The 26,469-nt window shown below is 47.3% G+C and overlaps 1 long non-coding RNA gene across 2 annotated transcripts in view; it reads right to left on the reverse strand.

Annotated features, from left to right (window-relative positions):
* Positions 1–22,676: 22,676 nt before the first annotated feature.
* Positions 22,677–26,469, reverse strand: part of LOC125944727 (uncharacterized) — a 90,336-nt gene continuing 86,543 nt past the window's right edge. For both annotated transcript variants that reach the window (XR_007466403.1, XR_007466404.1), the window contains one exon: positions 22,677–22,921. This is a non-coding gene — a long non-coding RNA (uncharacterized LOC125944727). The remainder of the gene's footprint in view (positions 22,922–26,469) is intronic.

Consider the following 26,469-nt stretch of genomic DNA (forward strand, 5'->3'; position numbering starts at 1 on the left):
TCTTTCAGTTCTCTCCACAGCTGTTCATTCTCCTTGCGATATCGCTCATTTTCTGATTTAATACTAGTTAGTTCTCGACGGAATACCTCGACATCTTCTCTGAAAGTCTCGAACGCTTGATTCATGAAACCAATTGAATCTCGGATGCCTGCGAGTTCGTTATGTATTCCGGTTCCCGCGTTTCCGAACTTAGCAACGTCACTCCTAAGATCGGTCGCGAATGCACCAAGCCCACAAACTAGTTCATTCAAAACTTTTACCACCTCTTTGATGCTGCTGGGCTGCTTCTCCGCAAGGACTCTTGCGACATTGTCTAAGCTGCCCGAGTTATTTTCGCTCATGACCAGAGGAAGCAATCCAATAACGCAAATGAATTGGCATACAAAGTTGAAAACCACGTACAACAATAAAGAGTTCAGCACTCTTCCAACACTGAAAAAGGCACTCTTGGCAGCAACAGCAACGACCCCAACTAGTACACAGTCTATATTATATAAATAAGGTATTCAAACCAAACTGCAAAATTGTAGAAGAGCTGATTAATAGTCGTCCTCCCGCCGTCGCCGCTGCTGCCAGAGTGAAAATACAGCGAAACAGAAGGTACCGCCCCCCAAGATGTAGGCGATAGCAGCAACCACGGGATGAAGCTTGCAACAAGCACGGGCAGATGGCACGTTCGGCGTTTTTCACGTCCTGGCGAAGACCAGAAGAGGCAAAGAGTGGTATAAGAAGTCGTTCACCAAACTTGAGCGGCCGGTGAAACCACGGCAAGCAAGAACCTCCTACTTTGGAAATGGGCATGCGCCGGTCACTGCAAAATTGTAGAAGAGCTGATTAATAGTCGTCCTCCCGCCGTCGCCGCTGCTGCCAGAGTGAAAATACAGCGAAACAGAAGGTACCGCCCCCCAAGATGTAGGCGATAGCAGCAACCACGGGATGAAGCTTGCAACAAGCACGGGCAGATGGCACGTTCGGCGTTTTTCACGTCTTTGGAAATGGGCATGCGCCGGTCACTGCAAAATTGTAGAAGAGCTGATTAATTTCACCGCCGTCGCCGCTGCTGCCAGAGTGAAAAATGACATGACTAGACTATACCAACACTAAATGACAGAGTACAAGCAAAACTCCATGGTTGCAACGTAGGCTTCCGCCACAAAAAAAAAAAAACTTGAATTTCCATTTCGGTTGTGCATTGCTTAGAAAACTATTGTCGTTAATTCAAGTCTCATGATTTGCGATACCTTGTTTAGCACACGGAGAACAGTATCAACACTAACAATCGGTGGTCGCTAAATATTTGGTTAGCTCCCATATTCGAAAGTACTGAATAGTTCCTTTTAAATTACGAATACGAATAATTAGTGTGCAATATTCGATTCTTATTCGCAAGTTCGAATATTCGCCCACCCCTATTTCATCTTTTTTTTTTCGGCCATGCTTCTCCTAACACCTCTGTGTCTCTGATCGCATTGCCTATACAGAGTAGCGTGTAGGCGCCTACATATATGCCTGCAGAATTACCTGCATTTCATCACTTTTTTCTCTCTCTCTTTCTCTCTCTCTGACAAGGTGGATCAAATGCCACTGCTAGAAAATAAGCAAATCACGCAAAAGCAACAAGCACAAAAGAAAACTCAAATGGGGTTAGCAGCCACCTAAGTCAAGGGACAGAGAGAGAGCAAAGGGGGATAGCCGATATTCTAATTGACATTGAGAGGAAAAAAATGGAGCTGGGCAGGCCATGTAATGCGTAGGATGGATAACCGGTGACCATCAGAGTTACAAAATGGATACCAAGAGAAGGAAAGAGCTGTCGAGGATTGCAGAAAACTAGGTGGGGCGATGAAGTTAGGAAATTTCCAGGCGCAAGTTGGAATCAGCTAGGGTAAGACTAGTGCAATTGGAGATCGCAGGGTGAGGCCTTCGTCCTGCGGTGGGCATAAACATAGGCTTATGATGATGATGATGATGATGATGATGATGATGATGATGATGATGATGATGATGATGATGATGATGGAGTTAAAGTATTTCTAACTCGCTAGTAATACTGTCGTCAGTAATGGCGATATAGTGCATACGTGTCTGTCAAAAGTAAGCTCCAGCTGAAGGACTATAGAACACCGCCTGCATTTTTCCGCTTGTACCACCATCACGTACCCTTCTTGCTAGCACTGATAAGTAGCAACGCTGCAGTGGCAACCAATGCTTCCTCTGGTCATGGACAAACGACGGCAGCTGCGCGTCTAACGTTCCGGGCATCTCAGGCAGTTTCTCTTTGTACCGCTTGCAGTACACTCTCATACTGTGGATCTTCTTTGCATCTAAATATCGTGCTTCTTTCTGATATCATCGAAATTACTGATGAAATTACCCTGCTTATCTTGCTCTGTCCCATGCCAAATTTTCTTCTCACAGATTTCATGATGCGTCCATATTTTACGGCTTCCTCAATCTTTCCCACGTAATAACTTCGAATATCCCTTACTTTCTTCGTCTTGTTCAGTTTTGAGAGTTAAGAGAATTCTATCTGATCTCTTGAGGTAGACACTTTCATGTCTTGCCGTTTCTTTATTACGTTCTTCGTCACTTGGGAGAGCTTACCTACTGGTTGCCTTGGTGCCTTAAATCCCACTTCAGTTGCTGCTTCTGAGATCAGCCTAGTTACGGTTTCATTCATTACCTCTATGTTATCTTCATCTTCCTGTTCTAAAACTGCATATTAGTTGGCGAGCACCTGCCTGAATTTGTCTGCCTTTACCCTTACTGCGTCTAGGTTGGCCTGTTTCTTCTTGACTAATTTTACTCTTTCTTTCTTCAAATTTAGGGAAATCCTAGACCTCACTAACGTATGGTCACTGCATTTTACCCTACCTAATGCTTCTACATCCTGCACTATACTGGGATCGGAAGAGTATGAAATCTACTGCGTTTCTTGTTTCTCCCTCGGGGCTTTTCCAGGTCCACCTCCTGTTGCTGCGCTTCCTGAAGAAAGTAGTCATTACTCGGCGCTTATTCCTTTCCGCAAATTCTACCGACATCTCTCCTCTAGTGTTCCTAGAATCGATGCCGTAGTTGCCAATTGCGTGTTCCCCAGTTTGCTTTCCCCCCTTTTGCATTGAAGTCGCCCATGACTACAGTACAATAAATTTGCACCTTTCTCATTACTAATTCAACACCTTCATATAACTGTTATATTTCTTCATCATCATGACTGCAGGTTGGAGTGTAGGATTGCACTACCTTTAATCTATACATATTACTCAGCTTTATTACATTTTCGATGAGAGTAAAAGCAGTGGAAGAATTTTATACTGACCTGTACAGTTCCCAGAGCAGCCAAACTATACCTTCATTCGAAGTAGTGATGAACATGATACAGATGCTCCTTCTATAACTAGCGATGAAGTTAGAAGGACCCTACAAAACATGAACCATGAAAAAAGGTTTCGAGAAGATGGAATAACAGTCGATTTATCAAAGATGGAGGCGATATCGTGCTTAAAAAGCTTGCGGCCCTTTATACACAATGCCTCACAACTTCAATTGTACCAGAGAGCTGGAAGAATGACAACCTATAGCTATAAATAAGAAGGGAGACGTTAAGGAAGTGAAAAATTGCAGGCCCACTACTTTGCATTCAGTACTGTAAAAATAGAGTCAGGGCAACACTTGAATTCAATCAACCAAGAGAACAGGCTGGCTTCAGGAAGGGATATTCTACAATGAATCACATTCATGTCATCAATCAGGTAACCCAGAAGAAAGGGGACCGATCCAGAAAGAGGTCAGGCAAGGATCCACGATCTTCAATGCTATTCTCTGCATGCTTAGAAGAAGTATTCAAGCTATTACAATGGGAAAGCTTAGGAGTGAGGATCAAAGGCGAATAGCTCCGCGACATTCGATTTGTAGATGACATTGTTCTGTTGAGCAACACTGTTGACGAATTACAACAAATGATTGAGGAACTTAACCGAGAAAATGTGAGTGGGGTTGAAGATTAATATGCAGAAGACAAATATATTGTTCAATAGCCTGGTAAGGGAACTAGAATTCAGGATCGCCAGTTAGCCTGTAGTGTCTGTACAGGAGTACGCTTATCTAATTCAATTACTCACAGGAAACCCTGATCTTGCGAAGGAAACTTACAGAAGTATAAAAATGATTTGGAGTGGATACGGCAGGCATTACCAAATCCTGGCTCGGAGCTTACGACTGTAGTTGAAAAGTGTACAATCATCTCATTCTACTGATGCTAACATATGGGGCAGTAAATTGGAGGTTAACAAAGGGGTTCGAGAACAATTTAAGGGCCGCGCAAAGAGCGATTGAACGAAAAATGTCAGGCATAACGTTAAGAGATAGAGAGCGGTGTGGATCAGAGAGGAAACGGGGATAGCCGATATTCTAGCTGATGATGATGATGATAATCGTGCTTCTGAGAGACTGTTAACTTTCACGAATGCGGCCTCAACCATTGAATACAGCGCTAAATACAACGGGAGTCTAAGTATCATTTCACCGTCGATTAATTATTGTATGTACACTTAAACTGCCTTCCTATCCTATTGTTATTTAGGGCTATTTTTGACGAATGTCAGATGATTATGTCGTTTGACGTCAAGCTTCAGTACGATGCAGCTTTGGTTAGGTGCCAGATGCGATACACCGGTATACATGTGGAACGTTAAACCCGAGTGCCGCAGTCAGCACAAGTGCGAGACAAGGTCACCCTCTCCCCATATTATATTTACAATGTACCTGCCCCCAGCCAAAAGACTTGGACATTGAGATATTTTAGTGACATCGCTTTAATTAGCCAGCGCTGTAGCGTAGAAAATGTGTACTCAGCCTGAACATACTTCCTCTGAACGCAACACGCGCACAAAATGCGGCACCTCTGAGGGTGAGACTATATTATTTTTCTTAAAAGCTCCAGCATGCCCATGAGGCGGCGGCGAGGCAAGCCCTCGACGTCCCCTCATGGGAGGCTTAGGCCCGGCCATCATAAAGTGCTGCTTCTATAATGAAAGTTTATTCCTACTCCTCCTCGCATAGAAGGCGTATGCGAGTTGCAATTCAGCAGTGAACGTCTCTAAAATGTGGTACATATTATATCCGGGTGCGCGAGTGCTCGGAACTGTCGCACACACGCAAGATACCGCAAGTACTTTGTTTACGTAGAGTGACAATGAGATACTGCGTTCGTGGCCGAAACCGGAACCCGCACCGGACTCCGCAATTACTCTCTTTTTTCCGCGACGCAGGTCTCTGCAGTATTACACGAATAGGCGAACAGGGTGCACGCGACGAACCATGAAAAATAAAAGCACGAGAATGGCCATGGCCCTTATTGATTGACTCGTACAATTCGATAGCAATCAGCAGGCTGTGATATCACCACTCGTTGTGAACGACAAGCGCTAAAATGAACACGCTCGTCGTGTATGAAAATGCGATATTTTTGTCTTTCGCGGCCTACAAGAAGGCCACCACGACGCCGGACCTAAACGAGAAGGAATTCGGCCTAGAAAAGCATTCCTGGCTAAAGGCGCGATTTCGTGCATGTATATATGTATATACATACAAGTTTCAACCAGACAAAATCTAGCACTCTGATCGCGGAGAGCTCGCAAGCACGTGTTGCGCCACCACTTGTTGATCTTTGTCTGTTTTGTTTTGGCGCTGTCGCGACGTCAGTCCGGAGTGTCATTCTCAGCCATCGCTAACGAGGTGGCGACAGCTCCTTCTGTACGCCCCCCCCCCCCCCCCCCCTTCCTCCCTCTCCACGGCCACCCTTCTTGTCTTCGCTCTCTCGCTCGTCATAACGACGGGCGGCGATCACTTCTCGGTGGCGGGCGGCTCTCGACAGGTGATCGGCGCGGGGTGCCGACGCCCAGAAGCCGCTTCAAGTTCGTCGATTGCCGAAACGACCTAATTTCGCACCGGCCCTCTTAACGAGCTCGTTCTCGCTCAGTCTCCTCAATCGCAGCCGTTCGATTCTTCACAAGACGATAGAATGAGGTTTGTTTCAGAGAACTTTCCCTGGACTGGAATTTCGTGGCATTTCTTCGTCGCAGAAGGCATTTCTTTGTTACCTATTGCCTATTCTTGTTAGCACCGTAGTTTAGAGAGCCTGACTTTTTTTCTCGTTTTGCAGGATCTTCGAGGCCACAGCGCGCAACTAAGTTTCGCCGACACATGATGAGCTATCGGTAGAGGCGGCATAGCCCGATTGCCATGTGCGGTATCAACAAGAAACCCTTATGAACTTACACATGTGTCACGCACACATAGACGCGCGCTCTCACACCGTTCACCGCACTTGACTTCTCTTAGTTTATTCTATACGTTCCAAAATTTTTCTGTAATATCAAAGCTGAAACACTTAATGTACGGCAAGTATAACCAGACTCCGTGACCTGGACATGAAAGCTAAAGAAAATGTAATTGTGTGTTACTGCACTTTCTCAAAATGAGAGTGAAGTTTGGACACCTGAGCATTCATTTAATTACTTAACTTTCTTCTGCGTCTTGCAGCCGTAACCGAACCTTTTATGCACAAGTGTCACAGTAGATGGCGCTATATCGAACGAAATTTCTGCCAGATGTTCAACTTCGAAGCTACTGCGAGAACGGGTGTGACGAGTTTATGGAATTCCGTGCTTCAAGTCGCGACGTGTTCGACGTGCGTCAGCTGCTGCGAATCTGTGGTAGCGGTGATGGCGAACGCTTTAAAAAGCGATGCGTTTGAGATTTGATATTTAATGGCACGCATGCGTTGAAATGTGACGGACAGTGATTGGTCGTGCAGCGTGTTCCGGGCCCGCGCGGGACCGTAACGACGTCACTTAACCGCCTTACCACGCCCAACGAAATGTCCCTGCTGCCCGCGTACGCACGCCTTCGCCGTTTATTTGTCACTGCCGCACTTATTGGAAAGGAGCAGTGTAACGCTGATTGACCGAGTTCGCATTTCCACATCCACAGCGTTTTGGGGTTTGGGCGTCGCGTGAGCATGTCGCTGATAGAGTCGCTGACGCACATCTGCGACTGAATCTGAGCCAAACATATAACACTCTGCTACTCTTGTGAAAGATAGCAATACCTGCGGCCCGTGATGTTCCTTTGATGCTGCACGCGATTGTGCAATTAACTCCCTTCTTTCCGAGGATTATTTGGTGACTTTAGCCGTACATGGGAAGATTTCTGGGTCGCTATAGTTACGAGAGCATCTACTGTAACATTATCCCCACCGATCATCGGCTAAGAAGGCGGTGAAGGTACTTTAGTGCTTTTGGAGCTCACATTCACCGCATTCCCTTCTCTATCTCTTTCTCTCTCTCCTCTCTTCTTTCTATTTCCATTTTCCCTTCCCTCGGCGTAGTGTAGCCAACCGGACCCTTGACTGATTACCATCCATGCCTTTTTCTTTTTCTTTTCTTTTTTATCTCTCTTACTCACTGAGAAACTAGTAAAACAGGGAGGTAAAAGCCCATATGTGCAGTGCACAAAATAAACGTGCTATTATTTTTCAAACACACGTTGGGCGCTTATAAGATCCAAACAATACTAAAGTGCCCCGCAAATTTAAAAAAAATGCACTTAGGTAAGCGCATTCTAAGGGGAAACAGAAGCACGCTGACGCTAGTTGTTTACGCCTCGTTTACCTAAGAAAATAGTCGCAGTTTCGCCCAAAGGGCGAACCATCCGATTGCGATAGCAAATTAGTAAAAAGCTATACAAAGCAAGGATATTCTACGATGGATCATATTCATGTCATCAATCAGGTAAATCTGCGGAGTACAATCAACCTCTCTATATGGCTTTCATAGATTACGAAAAGGCATTTGATTCAGTAGAGATACCAGCAGTCATAGAGGCATTGCGTAATCAAGGAATACAGGAGGCATACGTGAATATCTTGGCAAATATCTACAAGGATTCCACAGCTACCTTGGTTCTCCACAAAAAAAAAATTACCTATCAAGAAAAAAAAGTTACCTATCAAGAAAGGGGTCAGGCAAGGAGACACAATCTCTCCAATGCTATTCACTGCATGCTTAGAAGAAGTATTCAAGCTCTTAGACTAGGAAGGCTTAGGAGTGAGGATCAATGGCGAATACCTCAGCAACCTCCGATTTGCAGATGACATTGTCCTATACGTCAGCAATAGCGGGGAAGAATTACAACAAATGGTTCGAGACCTTAACCGAGAAAGTGTAGGAGTGGGGTTGAAGATTAGTATGCAGAAGAAAAGATAATGTTCAATAGCCTGTCAAGGGAATAAGAATTTAGGATGGCCAGTCAGCCTCTAGAATATGTAAAGGAGTAAGTTTATCTAGGTAAGCTACTCACAGGGGACCCTGATCATGAGAAGGAAATTTACAGAAGTGGAAAAATGGGCTAGAGTGCATGCGGTAGGCATTACCAAATCCTGACTGGGAGCTTAACACTGTCGTTGAAAAGAAAAGTGTACAATCATTGCATTCTACCGATGCTAACATATGGGGCAGAGAGAGAGAGAGAGAAATAACATTTATTAGCCCCGAAGGAACTAAAGCCCAAGTCCGGGCCTCATGGTAGGCTCATGCCTCCTGGCCCAGAACGTTCTTGACGTGCTGCACCAGAAGCGGCCACCATAGTTTTTCAAACCTTCGTGGGGGAGTGGTCCACTCCTCCCAGCTGCCAGGACGCTGGTTGTGTGGTAATTTGGAAAGTATTGTCTTTTTCAAGATGGCGTTTTCAGGGCACTCCCACAAGATGTGTTTATTTGATGGATAGGCCCCGCACTGTTTACAAGTGGGGGAGCCTGGGTCCCTGTTAATATAATGCGTATAGTGTGGTGTGAGTAATGTGTGTGTTTGTGCTTTTCGTATGATTGAGGCGTCCTCTCTCGAATGCGTGTAGGATGGTGTGTTGAGAATTGTTGATGCTTCCCTGCGAGATTTCAAAATACGTATCCTTTCTTTCCGCTGCATCTTCTGTTCTTCTCTGGGGTTGTAAGTATCTTCAACAGGCCAAAGGATAGGAGGTCCCGGATTTTCTGCGCGGGTGAGCTGGTGTGCTCTTACATTTCCTCGCAATCAAGTGTTACAATCATTGCATTCTACCGATGCTAACATATGGGGCAGAACTGGAGGTTAACAAAGAATCTCGAGAACAAGTTAGGGACCGCACAAAGAGCGATGGAACGAAAAATGTTAGGCCTAACGTTAAGCGACAGGAAGGTTAGAGAGCAGAGAGCAAATAGGGATAGCCGATATTCTAGTTGACATTAAGAGGAAAAAATGGAGCTGGGCAGGCCATGTAATGTGTAGGATGGATAACCGGTGGACCATTAGAGTTACAGAATGTTTACCAAGACAAGGGAAGCGCAGTCGAGGACGGCAGAAAACTAGGTGGGGTGATGAAGTTATGAAATGTACAGGCGCAAATTGGAATCAGCTAGCGCAAGACCGGGGCAATTGGAGATCGCAGGGAGATGCCTTCGTCCTGCAGTGGACACAAATATAGGCTGATGCTGATGCTGTAGTTGATGATGATGATGATGATGATGATGATGATGATACGAAGAAAGGAGAGTGGTGTAATGGGCCGTATAACGTTGTAAACATTCGCTTACTAACTAAATAGACAAGCATGGTGTCTCGCGCGCACAGGTAAACATGAACACATCTCGCTCGATGACCGCGGAAACTCGCTGTGAAAACGCCGGAGTGAGAAAGTGCGCCAGCAGGAGCAGGCAAATCCTCCTTCGCGCTGTCTTTCGTCTCGCTTCAACGTGAATTAAACGTCGAAAACGCAGTGCATAGGAAGCTACCGGCACTCGGCGCATGCACTCTGTCCCGATCGCAGATCGCTTTGAAGATGAGGCCCGTGCGGGCGCGCACTTCGCCCACATCGCAGATCGCTTTAAAGATACGGCGCCCGCGCGGCCGCCCGTGCTGTGAGCAGAAGCTGGCGGAGCAGAACGCACCCTCTCCCTCTCCGTCGCCTCGCCCCCGTGCCTCGCGCGCGAAAAAAGAACGCGCTCTTCCGGCCTGCCTTCCTCCCTCGCGTGCGCTACATTGAACCGCGATTACCGGCTCACCCTCGTGCGCTTTCGCTCGCACACACAGCGTACGGCACGCGGCGACGATTTTATCGCCGTTGGACTTATTACGGAACCTCACGGCGCCGGCGCCGGCGACGACGGCAGAAGTGCGCTTGGAGTGTCCATATAATTGCTATCGCGATAAAACGGTTTAGTCGCGCCGAAGCCAAAGACACTGGCAAGAATGAAATCGGGAAGATGTGTTGACCAAAGGTCACGAGGAACAGCGTCAGCAGAACGTGAAAGAAAAAAGGGGGACGGGCCACAGCGAAGTGTACGGCGTAGTTTTCATTGACAGTGGTCACTGCCGCGCGAGCTTATGCCGACGCTACCACGGGAGAAAGTTAATGCATTCAGTTTCCCAACAATACACGTATATGTGATTGATGATTTATGGACACAAGGGCCAGATATGGCCAAAGAGCGTCAAGCAAAGCATATGCGAATGATACATCATCCATATGCGAACTGAGGTGGCGCTATAGAATATGTTAACTGGCATAGTGGGAGGATGAAGAGAGCTGAGTGCTGCATTGCAATCCAAGAGCAAGAGAATAATAGCAGAACATCACCGGCACCTAGCGGTAATCGCAGTTGACCGCCCAATTGTGAAGAGAATCCTCGATATTTGTCATCAATTGTGCTGCTTTCACCCACAATATTTAGCTTACAGACCATTGTACTCCTGATGTTGCATATTTGTGGAGCTCGAAGAATATTAGCTTCTAAAGCAATGGGTATACAGTGGATCGCAGAAATTGCATTTAGTTTGGTTATGGGGTTTCACGGCTGAAACTACGATATGATTATTAGGCATGCTATAGTGGGTGACTCAGGATTAATTTTGACCACCTGGGGTTCTTGGGTACGAAATGCATTGGTGGTACAGTTACTTTTGTGCCTTCAATGCATAAAACTGCGTTTTCTTTAAAAAGAAGTAACTGGAAGGCCAATGCATTTCGTCGGACACTTTGGAAGTTAATATCTCAAAAGTGGTGCAGTCCTGAGAATTCTTTCCAAGTAGATACGCCTTGCGAACTCATCGGCGATAATAGAGTGCTTTAGCTGAGCGCTTGCGGTCCGCTCCGCTCAGACCGGCATATGCTAGCAAATGCCACACAACCGCTTAGAGGGAACGCTATTGCGCTTGCGCACAACGCTCATGCCGGCAGCGGAACGAAGACCGCATCCCTCGCTCCGCTACAAAGCCGACTGAGCGGAGCGTGACAGCGTGTCTACTTGGCCTCTTCGTCGTTTTGCAGCCGAGTTGATAGCGCGTCGCTCGCATCTCGGCAAGACGCGCTTATCAAATGCGAAATCTACGCAGTTCCCTGCACTATCTCAGAGCGTGAAATCTGAGCGGAGCGGAGCGTAAGCGGCGCTCTGCTAAAACTGTCTAATATTTTGTACTTAGCAGCGGAACGCCGTACTTGCTGTTAACCACCACGGCCGGGTGGATCTCAGAAACTGTGATACTACCTACACATCTGCTCTCGCCTGATGAAGCGACCTACTTTCGCTTTCGTATCAAGTAGCCCTCATATACCTGACGTATGGGCTGTATGCATTTAGCGGAAGAAATTTGAGTCTTCCATAACCTATCTCGCGAGCAGTCATTAAGTCTGACATGTGGTGATGCAATTCTACCAAAGCAAAATAAGTGAGGGCGGATAGCGTGCATGCCCACAGGGCTAAAATCATGTTCACCACAGTATCAGATATGCAGTGCAATATGCTCCAAATTGCTGAGTCCTGCTGATTGTCTTCACCTTCGCACGTCCTCAATGCGCAAAATATTGACAAATGTGGTATCTGATATCCTCATTAACCACGAGCCCATTCTCGCTAGAGAAAAAAAATAATAGTTGAAGCATAATGCTTTCTTTTTTTTACTACCATGCAGCATTTCCGCCCATTACTGCAATAAATGCTCGTCGCACTTTATCTTAACTGCTACAGCACAGCAATAGTGCTAAAGCCACTGCTCTCTTCTGTCTTCCGCTCAGTAGGCTCGTACGCTCAGGAAAGTTGAAAGTAACACATATGCTATAGAATCAGTCAAAACCTGGGACGTGTCGCCTATTCCTCCTAAATTGCCTTTACACTTTATCGCGTCCCCTTGTACCCGCACTGAAATAGAACACTGATACACAATCCTGGAACAGTGTCATATCCCACTTAACATTAACTTTCCTCGGCAGTATTAAGAGTTGTGCTCTTCACTGGAGGTTCTAACATTGTAGCTTCGCTACAAACACTGGTGAAACGTAGAACAAAGAATCTTTTTAAGTGCGAAGCATTTCTTGCCAGCGCCTCTGCCCGTCCCTCCCGGGTCCCACACCCCCACAGCGCATGCGCGTCCCCTCCCCCTCTCTCTCCTCTCCTACGCTCCCCCCCTCTCTCCTCTAGGAATCCGAAGCGGCGCGCACGACAGGTGGTGCGACAGCTGCATACACCGCTGGGGGCGCCACGGTAGTTCCGCGGTATGAAAATGACGGAGCGTGCGCGCGTCATTAGACAGTTTTAGCAGAGCGCCGCTTACGCTCCGCTCCGCTCAGATTTCACGCTCTGAGATACTGCAGGGAACTGCGTGGATTTGGCATTTGATAAGCGCGTCTTGACGAGACGCGAGCGGTGCGCTATCAACTCGGCTGCAAAACGACGGAGAGGCCAAGTAGATATGCTGTCATGCTCCGCTCAGTCGGCTTTGTAGCGGAGCGAGGGATGCGGTCTTCGTTCCGCTGCCGGTGTGAGCGTTGTGCGCAAGCGCAATGGCGTTCCCTCTATGCGGTTGTGTGGCATTTGCTAGCATATGCCGGTCTGAGTGGAAAGGACAGCAAGCCTTCAGCTAAAACACTCTATTCTCTCTCCTGTGCAGCGCCGCGATGAGCGCTCAGGCCGCTGCCGCGAAACCATCTCCCGCTCAAGCTAACCATCTCCCCGCTGCTTCGCATCCACACATGGTTCCCTTTAGCGGGAGATGGAGTAATTTTTCTTATTACATGGCAGTTACCATTACTAAATTTCGTTAATTGGTCTCATAGATATCAAGCCACCAATTTGAGCTAGTGGGTCGGGATTTAGTAAAGAAAAACACTGCGCTTGCTTGCCAGTCTCCTTCATCTCGTTTTTTCGTTGTTATTGTTGTTTCTTTCTTTTATTGCGATAGCAATTATATGGACACTTCAACCGGATTTCTGCCGTCGGCGTCGCCGTCGCCGTCGCCGTCGCCGTGAGGTTCCCTATAGATAAAATCTTCGCCGCGTGCCGTATGTCCGAGCGGAAGCGTGCGGGGACGCGCGCTATCACGGAGAGCGAACGCACTCAATCTCCCACGCGCAAGCAAGGAAGCGGGAAGCCAGCGCCGGAGGGAGCGGGGGGGGGGGGGGGCGCACTTCTACTCTGCCAACAACCCCGCTCGTCGCTCGCCGGCGGCACTGTCTCTTATCTCCACACGGCTCTGACCTTTTCTATGCGCTGTGCATTCGCCGCTCAGTTTCCGTTGAAGCGATAGACTGCACGTACCTTCGCCGCTGCGGCGTATCCGCTTGCTGCCAGAGTTTTGACGGTCGTTGTCTGCAGTCATTCAGTGTGATCTATTCATGTTTGTTTGTGCGCGCTCACACCACGCTTGTTCATTCAGTTAGTAATAGTCGGGCCACATTTTCCAACGCACGCTACACATGCAATGCTGCCCGGATCGGCAGTGCAGCGCTACAGGTGTGTCCCTTCGCACGCCCTGCCCACGGGAAGCGCTTCTCATCAACACCACCGTTTCACACGCGCCTTCTCGTGGTCATCGAGTCTCTCTTCATGTCGGTCTACTTACGCCGCAGCACACCTGCTTACTTAATCAGCTCATGTTTACTACAATTCATATTGCTACCAAAGCCGCTCACCTTACTTCGTATGACATTGCTGTGTTGCTATCGCATTCATTGCTTCGCCCTTAGGGCGAAACTGTGACATGTTTTCATTCTTTTTTCTTTTTTTGTAGTGGTTGTGCCGGTCTCTACGTATCGTCGCTTTCAGTTGTTTCAAGGAGTGTGTATTAAAATATCCCGACTTCTAGGATCCGTTGCGACGCTCGCAAACAATCAAAATAAGCTCCATGGCTCTAGCGGTCATAATCGCCCCTAAGCGATCACAGCGAGGCTAGTAATACCAGAAGAATGAGACAGTGTCAAAGTCTGCGTCTGACGCAAGCGCACACAGTCGTAATGATTTTGCACCTGTCGTTCTCAGGCGCAGAAGAAATACGTCGACTCAGCGCGGCCCGCTGAAACAAGCGCCGCGGTCTCGCTTAAGCCGTAACCCCTCATTTGCGTACGCGTTACGCCGAAAGCGATTCAGTATTAAAGCGTGCCAAGCCCGCCCCTGCAACGTGACGTACGTCTCGCCTTAACTATACGGCATGACGAAACGATCTGTTGTCATCGTAATTAATGCTCTTTCACTCTGCCTATCTGGACACTTTCCGATGCAAATGATTGAACCAGCCTACCACAGGTTTCAAAGAAGAACGCTTTCCGTGGATGAAGCCACGTTAGTCTATAGCAGAGGTGGCCACACTGCATGCGGCTTGCGAGCCGCATGCGGCTCCTCGCAAGTCCAAGTGAGGCCAGGTGTACCTACAAGATAGGTACACCCTGTCCCTCCTCCCGCGCGGGCGCCTCTTCGATATTTCTGCCTGAAATTTGAAACAACGAAAGCAAAATATAATAATAAAAGTGTTGAAGACAAAACAGCGTGCGACCCTTACAGACGAACATTTAACTGAGCTGCTTCGGACTACAACCCCTGTCATTCGAGCCAAACTACAAGGTTGCATTGCTCCATGAACGGCGAAGCACAATGCCGAGGCACAATGAGCAATCGCTGCATGAGTGGCATTCACTGTGACCGCCAGCTTTCGTTGGACGAAATGAAAAAAAAATGCCACGCCCCCATTTTTACGGCAGCTCTGGACTAAACAGATTATTTTAAAGGGACAGCGTCAAGGGCACCGTGTCGCAGAAAATCCGGCGTCGGCGTGGGCGCGGGCTCGCCGGCGTCGTTGACAGAAGTAATCATACCGAACAACACCGACCGCGCAGGCCCTACACGTGTCGCAAGGCGTCAGTGAACAAAATTGAATTTCTCAAAGTAAAATCGACCAGAAAAATCGTAAGGTACGACTTAACCACAACCTACAGACGTGATAGCACCGGATTGTATTTTGAATATACGAGAAAACAATTCTCTTACGCCGAAACTCAAACACAAACCCCTCTTCCAGAATTTCTACAATTCATACAGCGGCACGCCGCCGTTCCTTCCTTGCAAAAACACCATCCAGATGGCGCTCGCCTCCTCGGCAGCCGCGCGCGGAGGCGAAGTTGGACAAAGAAAATGTGAGCAGCTTGGCACAAGTGGCGCAATGATGGAGTAAACAGCCGAGCTGCTGATAGACCTAGCTTCTTACAGGTTTTACTAGTCTTGGCTAAGTTTTGCTAAGAAATGTTTTGAAAAGAAAAGTTTTGCTAAAACAGGAACGATCCGATGACCTCTCGCGTTGGAACTCAAGTCGCTGCAGGTAAGCTGCAACTTTAAAATTTTGCAATTCGTCTGCGGCACAAGGCAGACGCGGTTCGAAGCAGTGTTGACATCGGCACTGATTGGAGTCACTGCCCAGGCTCTGTACCGCGACGCGACGCGCGGATTTCGCGACAGATGACCTCTGAAGCACAGGTCGGTGACAGAAAAGCGCTTATTGTCAGCTACCGCCTCCGTGTAGAGTCGAACGTCACATGCGTGGTGAGCTCGAGGCACTTATTTTGCATGTGACGGTCCTGGGAATTAGCTGATCAAAAATCAAGGTCTGGGCTTGCCCGCGTCAGGCGGCTCCGGGTCCCATTATTGCCGTCCGTGCTGCAGCTTGCATCAGTATAGTCTCGGTCACGGGCGCCACGATAGCGGCGTGAGGGGTAAGCGCGCTTGTCGACGTGTCGCCGTGTCGCCGACAGCTTTCGCGCGTCGTCTCTCTTCGTCGCCTGTCCGTGGCCGAGTTATTAGCGCGTCATCGGCAGCAGCCTGTATTAAAAAAATGCAGTGTCTTTATTACGTATTCTACATTGCAATTAAATTTGTCGGAAGGGATTCTCCTTTGTCGGATAGTTAAGACATCGCTTTTCGGGACAGCCCATAATTAAAGCGTAGTCGATGCAGATGTACGACTTTGTATCTCGCCTTAAGGTGTTGTGATTACTCTATAGCGTTCGGCTATCACAAAACGATGGCGTTATGCAGCGTGGCAACCCAGGCGGAAAAAAAGAAAAGAAAAAGAATTACGTTATCGCTTTCGCTAACGAGGGTGCTGCGTTTCTTTGATGGATCATAGCCGAGAAGAGGATGTCATGTATACAGCTGAAGAAACCGAATAACAGCGCTTAATAACGAGACATATGACTGAGACAGACGACAGCGTGTCTCAGTCACGTCCCGTTGTTCAGTGCTGTAACTCGTTTTATTCAGACATGCACCAACCAGCCCAAGTTAGCCCGTTATTGCAATCATGTATACAAATCGTCGTTTGAAGTGCGGGTGTTCAATCTGCCGTAAAACTCCATCATTCAAGTGTTCTCGATTACTGAAGCTGCAGCTCATCGTTCCATTTTAAGGTTGAGTACAATTCGGTTGCTTTTGATATTCTTTCTAGGAACATGCATGCTTTATTCTTAGTGTTCTTGGCAAATAGTACTGTTGCAGATGAACGGAAGCCAGCTGGCCTAACTGTACGAACCCTTACAGTAAGCGTTCCTAGACGTGTCTTGCACCGAGGTAAATCCAGCACACCTGATTGACATCTTTGTGTCCTGCTTCGTGTCACACTTTTGGGCTCGTGTCCTCGCCTTTACTCACTTGTTTCGTGACACTTGGCGGCAGGAGTGAGGGCAACGTGAGCGCGAACTATATTTTTGCCACTTGCGTTATAATAGTAATTTTTAACGACCCTGACTGTGCCCTATCAAGCCAATCAGTTACACTGTCCACCAATAGCAGCGTGAGGTGGGACGTCATGATAGCGCAACCGCTACGCTAAGTGAGAAAATACGAACCGAAATGTATGCAGCATGAGCCATAGCAATTAGATATGATAGCACCAAATAGCAGAACGAAAACACTATTCGTGCTGCAATATTAAAAATCGGTATCGAATATTTGCCACAATCGGTACGAAGCTTCACTCTGATAGATATGACTGACAGTAGCGTCGACGTCATTATGCAAGTTCAGCTATAGTCAATGCTGCCCAAAGAACGTGGACGGAACGTGGAGCGAATAAGTGGACAGTGAACTGCGGACATCCGAAAGGTAGAGTTAGTTTGAAGTAGAATGAAGCTGCATGGGTTTCCTTGTGTTCCCATAGTAACTTCGTGCTGTATACACTCAGGTGGACGCCAAGTTCTCGCTTCCGACAAAAACTTTTTGCCCCCATTAAGAGTGCCAGTCAATCATTCACTTACCTGTACTTTCCAGGCACACTTTCGTCGAACCCTTGACTGCGGCAATGCGTTTCATTATTTAGATACCTCTCTTCTTTTTGTCAATGACTTTCTTGACCAGCACTTTGGGATAGCGACCCTTTTCGTAGCAAGAAACGTGCTATTTTTCACAGCTAATAAAAAAAAAAGAAAGGTGCATTTTTTTTTATCCTCGCAATGTGTCCAGCTTCGTGGATATAAATGAATGAATGACTACTTAATTTGTCCCATTCAATTAGGAAATGGACCCCAGACTAAAAGCTACAAAAAGGTAGCTTGAGGGCCCAGAAAACAAATACAGGCATATATACACAGGGGCGGCGCACGAAGACACAGTGTCTGTCTCTTAGCAGGCAAGGCGAAATAACAATTCAAGAGGGCGCAAGATCTAATATGAAATATTGTAGAGTGGTGGACCTACAACAAAATAGCACACAAGAAAAATGCAAACGAATTATTTATTAGCAAGCAGTAGCATTAGACACTAGTAAAATATAGCTTAAAGGAAGCGGAAGACCGAGTATAAACATAATAGAAGGCGTCATGCTTACTTAACGTTGCAGGTAATAAATATTGTAAGCTCTGTTCACGGCAGTTTGTTCTTACACGTTTTACTAACCACTTATTTGCTTGTCTCGTAGAATACATGGGTGTATGTGTGTCATTTTAGAGAGAAGCTAGAGATGTTCAGAGACACTAGGCAGAGAAAATCTGAAGGAATATAATAATCTGTGTTGGAAAATAATGTCCACAAGAAGAATATTGTATTTAAGAAAAAGATTACATGTACGAGTTATGTAACTGACTCTAGCTGTAAGCCTTATTACTCTTTTTGTGTGGTTGCCCGTACAAGGTGGCAGTAATTGAGATGACATTGGAATATCACATGGTAGATGATGAGTTTAAGCTTAGATTCAAATTCATAGCGACATTTTGACAAGGAACCTACAGCGCCTGACCATTTTGATACAATGGAGCTGATGTGGTCTGTCCACCTCATGTACTCCTCGAAGATTATACCAAGCGATTGAAAGTTACTTACAACTTCAATAACTGAGTTAATTTGTATCAGTGTTTGATTTAACATGGTTTTGTTTTTCCAAGGGGAAGAAAAATTACTCTAGTCTTTTTCCCATTTACAGGCAATCCGTTTGCTCCAGCCCAATTGTATAACTCACTCAAAGCATCATTACCTCTATTTGCGAGCTCTTCTTCTGAGGAGCCATTCAGAAAAGACTGGTGTCGTCTACGTACAATACGTATGTTAATTCATTGGCTATACTCAGGATATCATTCGCATATACATTAAAAAGAAATGACTCTAGAAGGCTGCCTTGAGGAAGGCCCCATTAAATAGAACGCATATTGAATATGCGGGGATCAATTCAAACCGCTTGTCATTGACAGCTTAAACAGGAGTGAAAAAGAGATAGAGAAATCCCACGGACGCAATATTTTGGAAGCTTATAATTCAGCAAGTCCACCGCTTCTTTTAAATTTGTGGATGTTCCCAGTGTTAGTTTCTTTTCTTGAATGTTACCTAAAAGAAGTTCTGTCTTTTCTTTTGCAATATCAGAGCTGATTCAGTGGATTCCTTTTAGTAAACTCAAACTGGAACTCTATTAATAAGTTGTGCTTTCGGAAAAGCCTTCCAATACTTATTAACATCACCTTTTGCAATGCTTTAAAAAATACAGAAAGGACAGAGATAGGGCGACAGTAAATGAAGTCATTTCTGTCAACCACCTTTAAAACTAACAGAAACTCTTGCATTCTTCATTGCTGTAGGAAATACACCCAATTTAAAGGACAGATTAAAGATACGGCTCAAAACTGGTGCTAAGAGAGAGAGCAAGGAGAGGAAAAGCAGGGAGGTGAACCAGATGAGCGTTTGGTTTGCTACCCTACACTGGGGGTAAGCGAAAGGGGGAATAGAAAGAGCAAAAGAGTGAGAAAGCGAGCACTGAGTGCACGTGGGAGAATGTACAGCGACACTATAAGCGCTCTCTCAAACCAGTGCACTTCAAGTGCTGCACTAGTGCACGAATCGCTTTTTGTCCCAGTGACGGGTGTAGCCACGCACCGAGTATCTTTGACTCAGAGAACGATCTCGAGTCCAGTCAATTTAAATGTTGTACTGAGAGAGAGAGGCGTTGTACGTCGTAGCGAGGACAGGTGCACAATAGAGGTGCTCGATGGTTTCCTCGCTCCTACAGGAGTCGCACATCGGGCTCTCGGCCATTCCCATACGACAGGAGTACGCGTTCATGAACGCCACTCACAGCCACGAGCGGCACAGCAAGGTTGTTTTGCCGCGGGGAAAGCTAGATGACAGTTGTAGCCGTAACAAGGCGTCAAGCTTATGCAATCGGCAATTGAAGGCACTTGAACTCCAGAAAGCTTGTGACTTTTTTTTTTTTTCATGCAAGCAGACGAAGTTCCCTGGCAGTTTCCGTCCTCGCCAAAGGTTTTGGACGCGTCAGGGTGTCGTCGGGAGACAGGACAGCCGTGTCAGCACGGTAGTTGCCGATGATGCCACAGTGAGCAGAAATCCACTGGAAGGTTTGGCCTAATCTTAAGTTTATCATGTTCAACACAGCGTGTAGATCTTAAGCTCATTATTACACTGAATACTACAGTCAAGTTAAAGGCAAACGACTCAATCGGTCTATCAGAGATGTAGCTGATAGCTGTGTTGTATAAAACTCGCTGCATTTCTCCGCAAGCAACGAGCGAGACGCGAGTACACCGTCAACTACGAGCTCACCTGAGTGTGCTTCTTTTATTTTGATTTGTTTGAGAAAACTACCCTTTAGCATCCTTCCAAAAAGGCATTTGTTATTGTGAAACAAGCGCTTTTGGATAGGCATATCAGTCCGGACTTTTCGAGTTTTTCTCTCAATACATTCACTCACGCTCTGTCGACCTGAATATTCGCCGCGCTGGCGAGGAGAGAGCGCATCTCCGAATAACGCTTCAGCGTAAGCGCGACTTTCAGGCGCCGCGCGTGACTTCATTTCAGGCGTGAAATAAAACCCCTCGGAACGCAGCGTACTTAATATATTCAGTGAGCACCTCGCCAAGCCTATGGGTTATAGGTCCCTCACGCGTTTGGCGTCAAGCGGGAGACTGATTGAAGCTGTGAGAAACTTTATCAACCCGCCTCCGAGTACGTCTCCCCGTGTTCCAACGCGCCGGCCATCACGCAGAATAATTTTCCACGCTTCTCGTTTTATTGTTCTGATATTTTTAAAGCCATCGCTGCTTTGGATGCGCAGCTCATACATTATGTACAGCTTGCATTCAGTATCGATTGACTAGGAAATCGGAGTAGTGTGCTGCATTACAAGTTGCTCGCTCAACTCGGTTGCTCGAACCCTGAGTGTAATAGAAGCGTGCGTTCGCTCTCAACGCAAATTTGCCAGAACTCCCGATGCGCAGGCAATTTCTTTCACCAGACACCTGAGGGTAATTGCGTTCCTGCAAGACGATCCGTTCTGTTCCGATTTGCTCTGTCAAAGTTCGTTTTTGTAAAGGCGTGGCAGCTGCACTTTCTGTTTGCAGATTTCGATTTCGATATCGATTTCGGAAGCTGCAGATTTCGTTTGCGCGAGCACACATATTCTAGCATATGGTATATATACAGGGAAAAACATAAATAAAGACGAGAAGTTCATGATTACGTTGCGCTGAGTTTTACACCAGTAAAAACTAGCAAAGAAGGGAACAGTGGTCGACGACTGTTGTCAAAATCGACGTTATATTGTCGTCATCAGGCTGCCTTCTCACCAGGCGGACTGTCACCTTTACCATCGCCACAGTGCGAAGAAAAAAACGTGTGGGCCAAATTTACAAAGCTTTTCCTTCCAAGTTGTATTTACGATAATCCGGCCGCCTTCGCTATTATGTTCCGCCATCAGAATTGTCTGAAAGTTACCCTTCCAAACAATTCTAACGGAAGTGAGTTTTGTGAATATGATTAATTTTGCCACCCCTACTGGGAATTCGAACTTATGTCCCCTTTTATGCGTGCGTGTGCGCGTGCGTGCGTTGCGTGCGTGTGCACGTGTGTGTGTGAAGAAGTGAAATTGCACACTGGAATGATTAGCGGCCACGCAGCCAGCTGCGGAAGATCGAAGGCGACGACGAACGCGGGAGCTGTGGCATGAGCGCTTGCCGAGTACGAGCGCTAGGGCGCCAACGAGCCACCTGCGGAAGAAGACGACGCTCGAGCCAATGCTGATGATGAGAGTTTCGTGAAACGCGCGCGGGAGCAGGGGCACGAGCACGAGTACAAGCGCTAACCGAGGGGCGCCAACGAGCCAGCTGAAACACGCACTTTTTGCGGCTGGCTGAAACAGCTTCGCTGTTAAAAATATTTTGCTCAGATCGCGTAAGTTGCACAGCATCATTTCGATCCAGGCATCAGAATTTTTGGCCTCAGGTTTAAATAATTCCCAGCCGGGACCTTCTAAACGATTCACCGAGCCTGAAAAGCAAAATGCCTTTAACGCATCAACAGCCTCCTTTACCGGCGACCTAAACATTGAGTCACACAAACCACTGAACTTCGCAAATGATGTAAGAATAGGTTTATTTCAAAGTCATCTCGAACATGATATGCGATACATGAACTCTCGAAACATCTCGAAACACTAACAGCGAGAAAAGACAGGGATTGCGCTTGTCTCAACCTCTGCATTGGTTCATGTTATCTGCGCGCTACTTCATAACATACGTTAGAGGTATGCAGATTATTATTTTCCGCTGTTTCTAAGATGCACTATTTAATGGCACTTGAGAAAAGCGTGCCAGCATGTCAGAAACTGATCAATTAGCTGCCGCCAGACGGCACTCTGTCCACAAATTAATGTAGATAGCAGTCGATGACGAATAACTGCGTGTCTAGCTTTCAGGATGGTTTCAAATAATTTTTTTCAACAGTTATAATTTTTTTAGTTTCTTTTTCTAAAGATGTTTACTATTCTGGTACTATTGAAACCAACAAGCGATCATACGAACGTCCCCCTACCACTTTTTTTTTTTTTATGTGATAACGTGAACACCTTTCACTTGTTCATTTTACCCACGTACGTGAAGTATTGGTCTTGCTCCAATAATACAATTTCTAACTTCGCCATCGTTACACGGGGGACGTTATCAAGGCAGCTGGCGTGAGGCAGCCCACGTTTTTATCTCGGCAGCAACTCGCACCCGATTACACGCCGAGTCGTTACTTCCTGAAAAACGACTCCTTCAGATGGCGAAGGGTGGAGGGACCTTGCGACCTGACCTTGCCCTGCACGAAAGACATCACCGGTGTCAATCGTAAAAGTATAGGAGCTCAAAAGCCTGCAAGGCCATCCGTCGTATACTCCCAGCGTCATCAATATCGGTGCCTATTTACCCGGATGCTCGCCCTCCAAACAACGCGTCTGTGCGTTTTTATTATTATTCATGTTATTTATTTATTTTTTCAGCTTCCGTAGTACTCCAACGAGCTGCACAAAAGTCAAGAGAGAAAAGGTAGCCCAATTCACGTGTAGAACAAAACCGCGAGAAGGCCAAGTTAACATTATACCTATTAAGAGATTTTGATTGCTGAACTAATTGCAGAGCATACACTGGCGAAGGTTTGTCAGAGAGGTTAGACAACCTAGACAATAAAGCAAGCCGAATGTAGGAAACAGACATCGAAGTTCCTCTGTCGATTGTCTTCGAAGTTTCTCAGAATGGGCGAGGTTACGGAACGTTGTCTGTTGTTCTGTAAACACCTCGTCGGTATACAAATATGTCGCCCGGCTACACTTGTGTGGTTTATCTGCCCTCAAACCACTGTACACTTCTCTAACTACCGCTGCATTCTTTACCGTAGTTGTCGTTGTTTGTCAATTACTTTATTGGGCCAAAGTACCAGGGACCGCGAACTTCGTGTTTCGCCCTTTGGTGACCGTTTTCAGGGCTAAGTGAAATACTTGAGCTGCACTTCCAGGATGAAGTCCAAGAGGTTGTCCAGTATTTTCTTTCGCTCCGGCGGCCGTCCCAGGGAGTACATCCACTCACGGAAGGAATGTGGTAGTTGCTCCATAGAGAGAACTTCGATTACCCGGTTCCGAATATCACCGGGGATCGAGCACTCCCATATACGATGCCCTAGGTTTGCTTGTTCCATGGACTCGGACCGGACACCAGCGGCAATGTAGCCGAGAAAACCCGAGGCAAACACAATCACCCTTCACCGCAATTTCATGTGACATATTAGAAAAGTATGGTAATCTGGTCATTTTGACTTGTTCTACCGGTCGCTCTTCATCTTTGTCTTACGATGCATTGGTGGTGCAGGTAGAGACACTGTTGTGTTTGTTTTGTTTTCTTTACTTCGTTTTGTGAACCCGACTGTCATTTAGTCGTATAAACACTCTAGGGCAGCGGAGAGAGAGGGGTCGCCTCTGCATTGGGACAGTGAGATAAAAGCTGGTCAGTACCCACTTCGCTATGGAAATTAAACATAGCTAAAAGAACCCCAGTGATTCCGATGGAGACAGAAAAGGGTTTCGTGAAGGCATACGCAAGACGTGGCCTACATAGGAGAGTTGCTTCGCGACGAGGGAGGCCCCGGATGGAGATCCGGACCCCTCTGTCACGATCAAAAGAGGAATATTAGCTTAGGTTTTTATCACTGTTCACGTGTGGTCGCGGGGCCACGTCTCTGTTGGACTACCTCTCATGTGACCCGAAATTGCGCACGAGACGGCCCGACAGGCTGTGCGTGCTGCTGGCAAAGATTGCCGGTAGACAGGGCCGGGCGCAACAGAGACGTCCGAATCGATATTAATGGCGTGCAGCGGTCCGTGTCTATTTCAGTCTCTTACACGGCAGCACTCTCGGTGAATCGGCGGCGTCACGGTACGTCAGAACTCTGCGACCACAAACCAGAGGAATAGAGAGAAAATATTAATATATACAAACATGCATAAGGGAGGCGTCGTGAATAGGGCTGAAAGGTATAAGACCAGCAGGTTTAACCAGAGATGCTTTCGGGTCGTGGTTATAACCACGCCCTGGTGTTTCAGGCTAAGCTCAACGGCGTCAGGAGATGAACAAAGATGAAAAAAAAGGAAAGAGAACAACGGAACGACGAATCTGGGCAGGAAATAAACGCTACACGCATAGCGTGTCTATTAGATGAGAGGAGGTGTGAGTGAGAGGAAGAGAAGTCGAAAAGAGAAAGAATCGGCTTCGAAGGGCCATCGGTTCACGTGAGTTCGATACGGAGAGACCGACGCGCACCACCTGTTGAGGCGGCAGCGGCCATCACCTCCGTGGGTTCTCTCCATCCCCCAACCAAACCTTTTACTTTCCACCCTCCTCCGATACTCATAACCCGGCACGCAGAAGAAGACCTGTGGCGGGAAAGGGGTGTAGCCTCATCATCTGACAGTTTCGGGGCGCCGCTCTCCTCCTTATCGGAAATATTTTGTTTCCACCGGCGAAACGGCTGAAACGCAGCCGCAGAGAGCACGATCGGCCCCGTGTGTGGAGCATGCTAACTCCGCACGCTAGCGCACCTGCGACGCCGTCGATGCGATTCCATCCTTCTTTCTTCAACTATTCACTACCCTCCCATCTTCCCTCCCCCCCACCTCCACAACCTCCTTGGGACCTAGGCACTCCCGGCGCTGCTGCTGACGCCTCCATAACCCTTGCATCTCACCTCTACCTTCCTCGAGACAGCCGGACCCCGCCCGGTGATTCGGTCGCGCGTGTAACGGCTGTTCCGCGATCGCCCGCTCTGAGCTCTGACACTCATGAAAGTTGCCGCCACCCTCCTTCCTCCCCCCCCCCCCCCACCCCCCTTTCCGAAGTCGCGTCAAGATCCATTGTGCAGCGGCACACGAACGCCCCTAGACAAGCGAAGCACGCGCGTTGCGCGCCATAAGCACGCTCGCGTCGTATACACGCTTGTCGGTTGGCGCGCAAGTCTCTTCTCGCGAGAGCGTGTTCGCGGGAGGCGCCTAAAAATGTCGCGGCCTGTTGTTGTTGCTGCTGCTGCTGCTTCAGTGGCTGCTGCTGCTTTTGGTGCCACCAGCCGAAGCTTTCCGTGCTTCCGAAAGCCAGAGTCCTCCTCCTGGCATACCGCCGGCCGCCGCGTTCATTTTCTTGATGCTTTTAAAGATCCGTGAAATAGGGACCGCGCGCGCGCGCAGGATGCTATTACGGGTAGGGCCAATCGCAACCTTTGACACCTGCCGCCTTTTCCAACCGCTCCTGTTCTTTTTTTTTTTTTCTTGACGCGTTTGTTTAGGAGAAATCGGGTGCGCCGGCGAAACCCTTCCGTGCATAGCAGTTTTTTTTTTCTTTTTTTTTCTGTTTGTCGGGACGATTTGTCTGTTCGGAAGAACCGCGCGCAGTGTATTTACAGACATCCATCTCGCGTTCCTTCCAGGTCTGAATGCGTACATACGTGTCCAATTGTACAAACTTGTGGGCGGGCTTCACCTTCCGTTCTTTTTCTCCTGACGTGACAGCGTGACATATTTTAATTTGTGCGCGGGAAAAACGGGATTCGGCCACTTGATCTCTCGGGGCGAAAGGTTGCCTCGACGAAATGAGCGAATTGGTACGATGGTTAGGCTTCACGGTCCGCGCGCGCACACACGTGCAAGGTGTTGACGTTTGCCGTACACACCTATACAAAGCCGAAGCTGCTGCTTCCGTCATTCGCCGATGCTTCAACGATGAAACGCGACAAATTTTGCTTGCTTGTGTTTCTCTTTTTCCGGTACATGCATTCAGCGTTTCTTTTACACTTCCTTTCGACCGAAGCTTGTATATCGTTGAAAAGCA

Source organism: Dermacentor silvarum, chromosome 4, assembly GCF_013339745.2.
Source record: "Dermacentor silvarum isolate Dsil-2018 chromosome 4, BIME_Dsil_1.4, whole genome shotgun sequence".
Lineage (NCBI taxonomy): Eukaryota > Metazoa > Arthropoda > Arachnida > Ixodida > Ixodidae > Dermacentor > Dermacentor silvarum.